The sequence below is a fragment of the Carlito syrichta genome, unplaced genomic scaffold (assembly GCF_000164805.1).
Source record: "Carlito syrichta isolate Samal-C Ts95f unplaced genomic scaffold, Tarsius_syrichta-2.0.1 Scaffold281088, whole genome shotgun sequence".
NCBI lineage: Eukaryota > Metazoa > Chordata > Mammalia > Primates > Tarsiidae > Carlito > Carlito syrichta.
Window position 1 is genome coordinate 349,103 of NW_007225184.1, and position 6,369 is coordinate 355,471.

The following is a 6,369-nucleotide window of genomic DNA, read 5'->3' on the forward strand; positions in this document are numbered from 1 at the left end:
CTCAGGCAATCCACTCACCTCAGCCTCCCAAAGGCGCGGGATGACAGGCTGAGCCACCGAGCCCGGCTAAAATTTTTATTTTAAATTAATTATTTTTTTCTTCACGTTACAGGTGATGTGCTGATGTGGTAATAAGGGTTGAAAGAGGCACATTTCACACGCATGTAAAAATTCTACCAAAAGGATCACTCCTTTTTATTGCTGAGGACGAATTATTCTTTGTTCCCCAGAAGAACATTTGGGATGTTCCCAGTTTGGGCGATTATGAATGAAGTCTGCATAAACATTCATGTACAGGTGTTTGTGTGAACTAAGGTTTAGTTAAATAAATACCTAGGTGTAGAATTGTTGGGTCACTTGATAAGTGTATATTTAGCTTGGTAAGTAACTGTCACGCTGTTTTCCAGAGGATTGTATCATTTTGCATTTCCCCCTGCAACATGTGAGTTCCAGTTGCCCCATATTCTCAACACACTTTGTATTGAGAGTTCTTTAAGTTCTTTATGTACTTACTCTGGATTCAAGTCCTTGATCAGATAAGTGATTTGCCAATTGTTTATTTTTATTTTTTCAATCTGAGACTTTTTTTTGGCAGTGTGTTTTATTTTTTAAATTTTTTATTTTAAATATGTGGGGTACGATTCAGGGTTAAGTATACACATGTTCGTTATGCAGGTTCCCTTGTAGATGAGGTGTGCACCCCACCTCTTGTAGTTTCCCACTACCGCCAATTCCTTTTTTATAATATTATGATAATTTTTCAAGATCCACTTATGAGTGAGAACGTGTGATACTCAGTTCTTTGTTTCTGTGATAGATCACTCAGTATTATAGCTCTAAGTTCATCCAATTTGCTGTGAAGTTCATAATTTTGTCCTTATTTATGGCTGTGTAATATTGTTTCATTCTTTTTACAGTGTCTTTCAAAGAGCAGAAGTTCTTAATTTTGATGAAGACCGATTTATCAAAAATTTGTTTTCTGGTATGGACCATGCTTTTGGTTTCACTTCTAAGTAGACTTTGCCTAACCCCAGGTTACAAAAATTTTCTCCTAGAAATGTTATATGTTTAGGTTTTATATTTGGATCTTTGGCCCGTCTTTACTTCTTTTGTATTTTGTAAACTTTTCATCTGCTTCAGACCTCAAACCTAATATACCCGTTACTTATCTATGCTGCCCTCTAGACTTTAAGCTTTTTTGAGGACAGAGAATGTGTTTTATCAGGATAAGCATTTGCACAACCTTGAGAGCAAGCATCCTCTTAAATTTTGAGCCCCATGCCCTTCAATTTCTCCCTCGGTCCTGGTCCGTTTTTGTTCATGCTAAAATGTTCACAACACCACGTATCATGTCTCTCAGTTTAGATACAGTATAGATGTTACTGAAATTTAAAAATGAGATCTTAGAATGGCTTTAGGGCTGCTTTATCCTATTGAAAAGTAAGAGAAATTAGCTCAACTAAGAAAAATCATTTCTGGCCATTCAAAAGGCATTGAATGTATGAGGCATACTTACCATGTGCCTCGCTTGAATGCCTCCCACTGACCCAGACCTCCAGAAAGTTGTTTATTCGTGTGGCCTTCTTTTAACAGTGTTTAACACATCACCCAGAAACCAGGAATGCAGAGTTGTGTGACTATCCAAAGTGCTCTGGCAGTATGTTTTTAAAAATTTGGATCCATATTCTGGTAGAAAGTAGCCATGGACAGAAAAATAATTTGTGAGTCCCATAAGTGGAAAGACAATTTTCTACCTGCAGTCAGAGAAGGGCAAGCTATGTAAAGACAAAGGTCTTTTGCGGGGCTGTTTCCTTCTAGATGTACCTCCCCTCCCCCACCCCACTCCCTAAGTATGAATGTGTTTTCATGTAACATTCATTTTCCGGCTACTTGGAGAGAAGGGAAGGGGACTTTCTCCATGCAAGGGTCACAGTTTCAGAGATTCAAGGAAAACTCCTTCCATCCGGAAGTTGACTTCCTGACCTGTTTTCAGAATGTTTTACAGAAGATACCCCTGTATCAACAACAAAGGACAACAACATCCTAGGACAACAAAGCAGCAGATTTAGAAGCATCTTGCTGTCTTTAGAGAAGGGATCTCTCAGGTGTGCTAGGTGTGCATAGATAGATGCTCCCTTGTGCCTCTGCTGATGTGTTTTGGCAGAAAAGAAACGGTGACCAAAAAAAGGACAAATTAATGTCTTACCTCTTCTTAGGTCACACTTCCAATGAGGGCCTGCAGAATGCTAGGTCAGGCCCACTGAGGGTGTTGGTGTCTGGTGTGCAATCCGATGCAAATAATTGCACAGAAGTTAGATTGGAAAATGCAGTTTATTTAGAAAGTAAATTAGAGAGAGAGAGAAGGAGAAAGAGGAGATTCACCTCCCCAAGGTAAGGAAGGGGACCAAAGTCAGGAACCACGGCGACGGCCATAGCTCAAAGAGCACATGGTCATGCCAGAGTCTAGGAAGGCAATGGTGACTGGCTGCTCATGGTTGAATCCTTTTAATCCTTCTCTTTGATGGGGGAAGGTCATTAAGGTGATTGGGTGGTGGTCTGCTCCACATCATCGCAAAAGGGCAGCAAGCACAGGTATTGATGTCAGGTGATGAACAGCAGGCAGATGGGAGGGTTACTCACAAGATTGCTGCCATGGTGGTGGGGTCTGTCTGTAATGTAGGTCACGAAGGGCTGATTAGGCTAATTTAGGTCTTATGGGTGGAGGCAAATACTTGAAATAGAAAAGCTAATTAGTACAGAACAAGCCAGGGATTGAGGTTGTAAAGCAAATATCAACTGCTACCTCTAAGGAACCGGTTCTGTTCTTGGCTAGTCACTTGGTAAGTTAAGTGAGCTGCTAGAAAAACATGAGATTTAGGCAATGTGAAAATGGCTGCTCATTGGGTATATTAAATCCATGTCATGTCCTTTCTTTGGTATATATAAAATTGTTTGGTATATATACAATTGCTATAATTGTATATTAAATCCTTGCTATGTCCTTTCATTACCTCTGGAAAGATCGTAAAGAACATCAAAGCTTTGACAGAACATTTTGTCCTAGACTAAAAAGAATCTATTTAAATACGGTGGAGTTTTTTTCTTTTCAAGTTAAAAGATTTAGAAATGGTGAGCATAAAGATTAGTGATTTGAACTTAGACACCTTCTGAGAGCCAGAACAAACTCATTAGAATAAACTTTATGACCTTGGCATTTGGTATTGTGTAAAAATAACCAATGACAGAAATTGGAACTGAGGTATCAGGATTGCAATTTTAATGTTAAAGCAAACATAGTCCCTTTCTAATGATTAATAATTAAAATAAACTTACTTTATGCTTCTAAGGAGCAACCTGATTTGGGCAGCACTTTTAAAATTCATTAATTTTAATTTATAATTTTTTTTTATTTTAAAGATATGGGGTATAATTTAGGGTTAAGTATACAAATGTTCATTACGCAGGTACACTTGTTGATGAGGTGTGCCCCTCTCCCCCCGCAGATTCCCACTACTGCCAATCCTGCCCCCACCCCCACCGTCCCTGGCAATTTCCCACTACTGACAATCAGTTCTTTGTTTTCATCATAGATCACTCAGTATTATAGACTCTAAGTCCATCCAAGTTGCTGTGAAATTCATAATTGTGCCCTTCTTTATGGCTATGTAATATTCCATTGTGTATATGTACCACTTTTTAAAAATCCAGTCCTCTTTTGATGGGCAGCACAGTTGATTCCATGTTTTTGCAATTGTAAACAATGCTACAATAAACATTCGTGCACAGGAATCTTTTTCATAGAGTGATTTGAGTTCCTCCAGGTATATTCCCAGTATGGGGATTGTGGGGTCATATGGAAGGATGATTTTTAGACCTTTTAGGAATTGCCAAACTGTTTTCCACAGAGGTGGTATTGGTTTACACTCCCACAAACAGTGTAGAAGTGTTCTATTTTCACTGCATCCTCTCCAGTGTCTGTTTTTTTTTAAATTATTGATGATGGCCATCCTGACTGGAGTTAGGTGGTATCTCAGTGTGGTTTTAATTTGCATTTCTTTGATGATTAGTAAGGTTGAGCATTTTTTTCATATATATGTTGGTTGCTTGTATGTCTTCTTTTGAAAAGTGCCTATTCATATCTTTTGTCCACTTTGTAATGGGACTGTTTGTTTTTTCTTTTTGGCACATTTGAGTTCCTTGTAAATTCTAGATGTTAGGCCTTTGTCAGATATACAGTTGGCAAATATTTTTTCCCAGTCTGTGGACTGTCTCCCTGCTCTCTTGATGGTTCTTTGGCATTGCAGAAGCTTGTCAGTTTGATGAGCTCCCACTTGTCTATCTTATCTCTTATGGCATGGGCACTTGGAGTTTTGATCAGGAATTGGTTGGCAGTTCCAATTTTCATAAGAGTGTCTCCTGCATTTTCTAAGGGTCTTATAGTTTGAGGTTTTACGTTTAGGTCTTTGATTCATTTAGAACTGACTTTAGTATATGATGATAGGTAGGGGTATTGTTTTAATCTTCTGCATGTGGTCATCCAGTTTTCCCAGGACCACTTACTGAATAGGTTCTCCTCTCCCCAGTGGTTGTTGGTGGAGGCTTTGTTGAAGATGAGTTGGTTGAGAAATTGAGATTTTTCTACCAGAATCTCTATCCTGTTCCATTGGTCGATATGCTTGTTCTTGTACCAATACCAGGCTGTTTTGATTGTTGTAGCTTTATTACAAAGTTTAAAGTCTGGGAGTGTGATACTTCCTGCTTTGTTTTTGTTGTTTTGTTTTTTTGCTGAGGATTGTTTTAGCTATCCATGGTTGTTTATGTTTCCATATGAATTCCTATATTGTCATTTCCAGGTCTGAGAAGAAAGTTGTTGGTAATTTAATGGGTACTTCATTAAATCTGTAGATTGCCTTGGGTAGGATGGACATCTTAACAATGTTGACTCCTTCAATCCATGAGCAAGGAATATTTTTCCATTTGTTTGTATCATCTTTGTTTTCTTTGAGCAGTGCTCTATAATTTTTGTTGTAAAAGTCTTTTGCTTCTCTGGCTAGGAAGATGCCAAGGTATTTAATTTGGGGGGGGGTATGGCCATTATGAAGGGGATTGTGCTTTTTATTTGGGTTTATGTTTGTTTATTGTTTGCATATAAGAATGCAACTGTCTTTTGCACGTTTATTTTATACCGAGACTTTGCCAAAGTCCTTTATCAGTGCAAGGAAGTTTTTGACAGATTCTCTTGGGTTTTCGAGGTATAAAATCATGTTGTCTACAAAGAGGGATAACTTGACTTCCTCTTTTCCTATTTGGATACCCCTGATTTCCTTCTCTTGTCTGATTTCCCTAGCTAGGACTTCCAATACTATGTTGAACAGGAGGGGTGACAGTGGACATCCTTGTCTTGTTCTGGTTTTCAGGGGAAATGGTTCCAATTTCTGTCTGTGTAACAGTATGTTGGCTGTGGGTTTCTCATAGATGGCTCTTACTATGAGATATGTTCCATCTATGCCTAGATGTTTGAGGGTTTTTATCAGAAGGGGTGCTAGATTTTATCAAAAGTTTTTTCTGGGTCTAATGATATAATTATGTGTTTTTTATCTTTATATCTGTAGATGTATTTAATTATGTCTATGGTCTTGCAGATGTTGAACCAGCCCTGCATCCTGGGGATGAAGCCTACTTGGTCATGGTGGATGATTTTTGAGATGTGCTGTTGGATCCAGTTTGCTAGAATCTTGTTGAGAATTTTAGCATCTATGTTCATCAAGGATATTGGCCTGTAGTTCTCTTTCTTTATTGAATCTTTACCTGGCTTGGGTATCAATGTGATGTTAGCTTCATAAAATGATTTGGGGTGAGTTCTGTTTTTCTCAATTGCCTGGAATACTTTCAATAGGATTGGTATCAGCTCCTCCTTGTATGTTTTGTAGAATTCTGCTGGAAGGCCATCTTTGTCCAGGGCTTTTTTTTTGTAGGTAGTTTTCTTATGACATAGTCAATTTCCTGGGTTGTTATTGGTCAATTTAGGGTCTCAATTTTTCTTTGTTTCAACCTGGGGAGGTTGTGTAATGTAAGAAAGTCCTCCATTTCTTTTCTTTTTTTTTGAATTGGAATCTAACTCTGCCACCCAGGATGGAGTGCAGTGACATTCTCACGGCCACCCCCACATTGACCTGCTGGGCTCTGGTGATCCTTCTGCCTCAGCCTTCCAAGTAGCTAGAACTACAGGCATGCGTGACCATGCCCAGCCAATTTTTTATTTATTGTAGAGAAACAGTCTCACCAAGTTGCCTGGGCTGGTCTCGAACCCGTGGGCTCAGGCAATCCACTTGCCTCAGCCTCCCAAAGTGCTGGGATTACAGGCCGAGC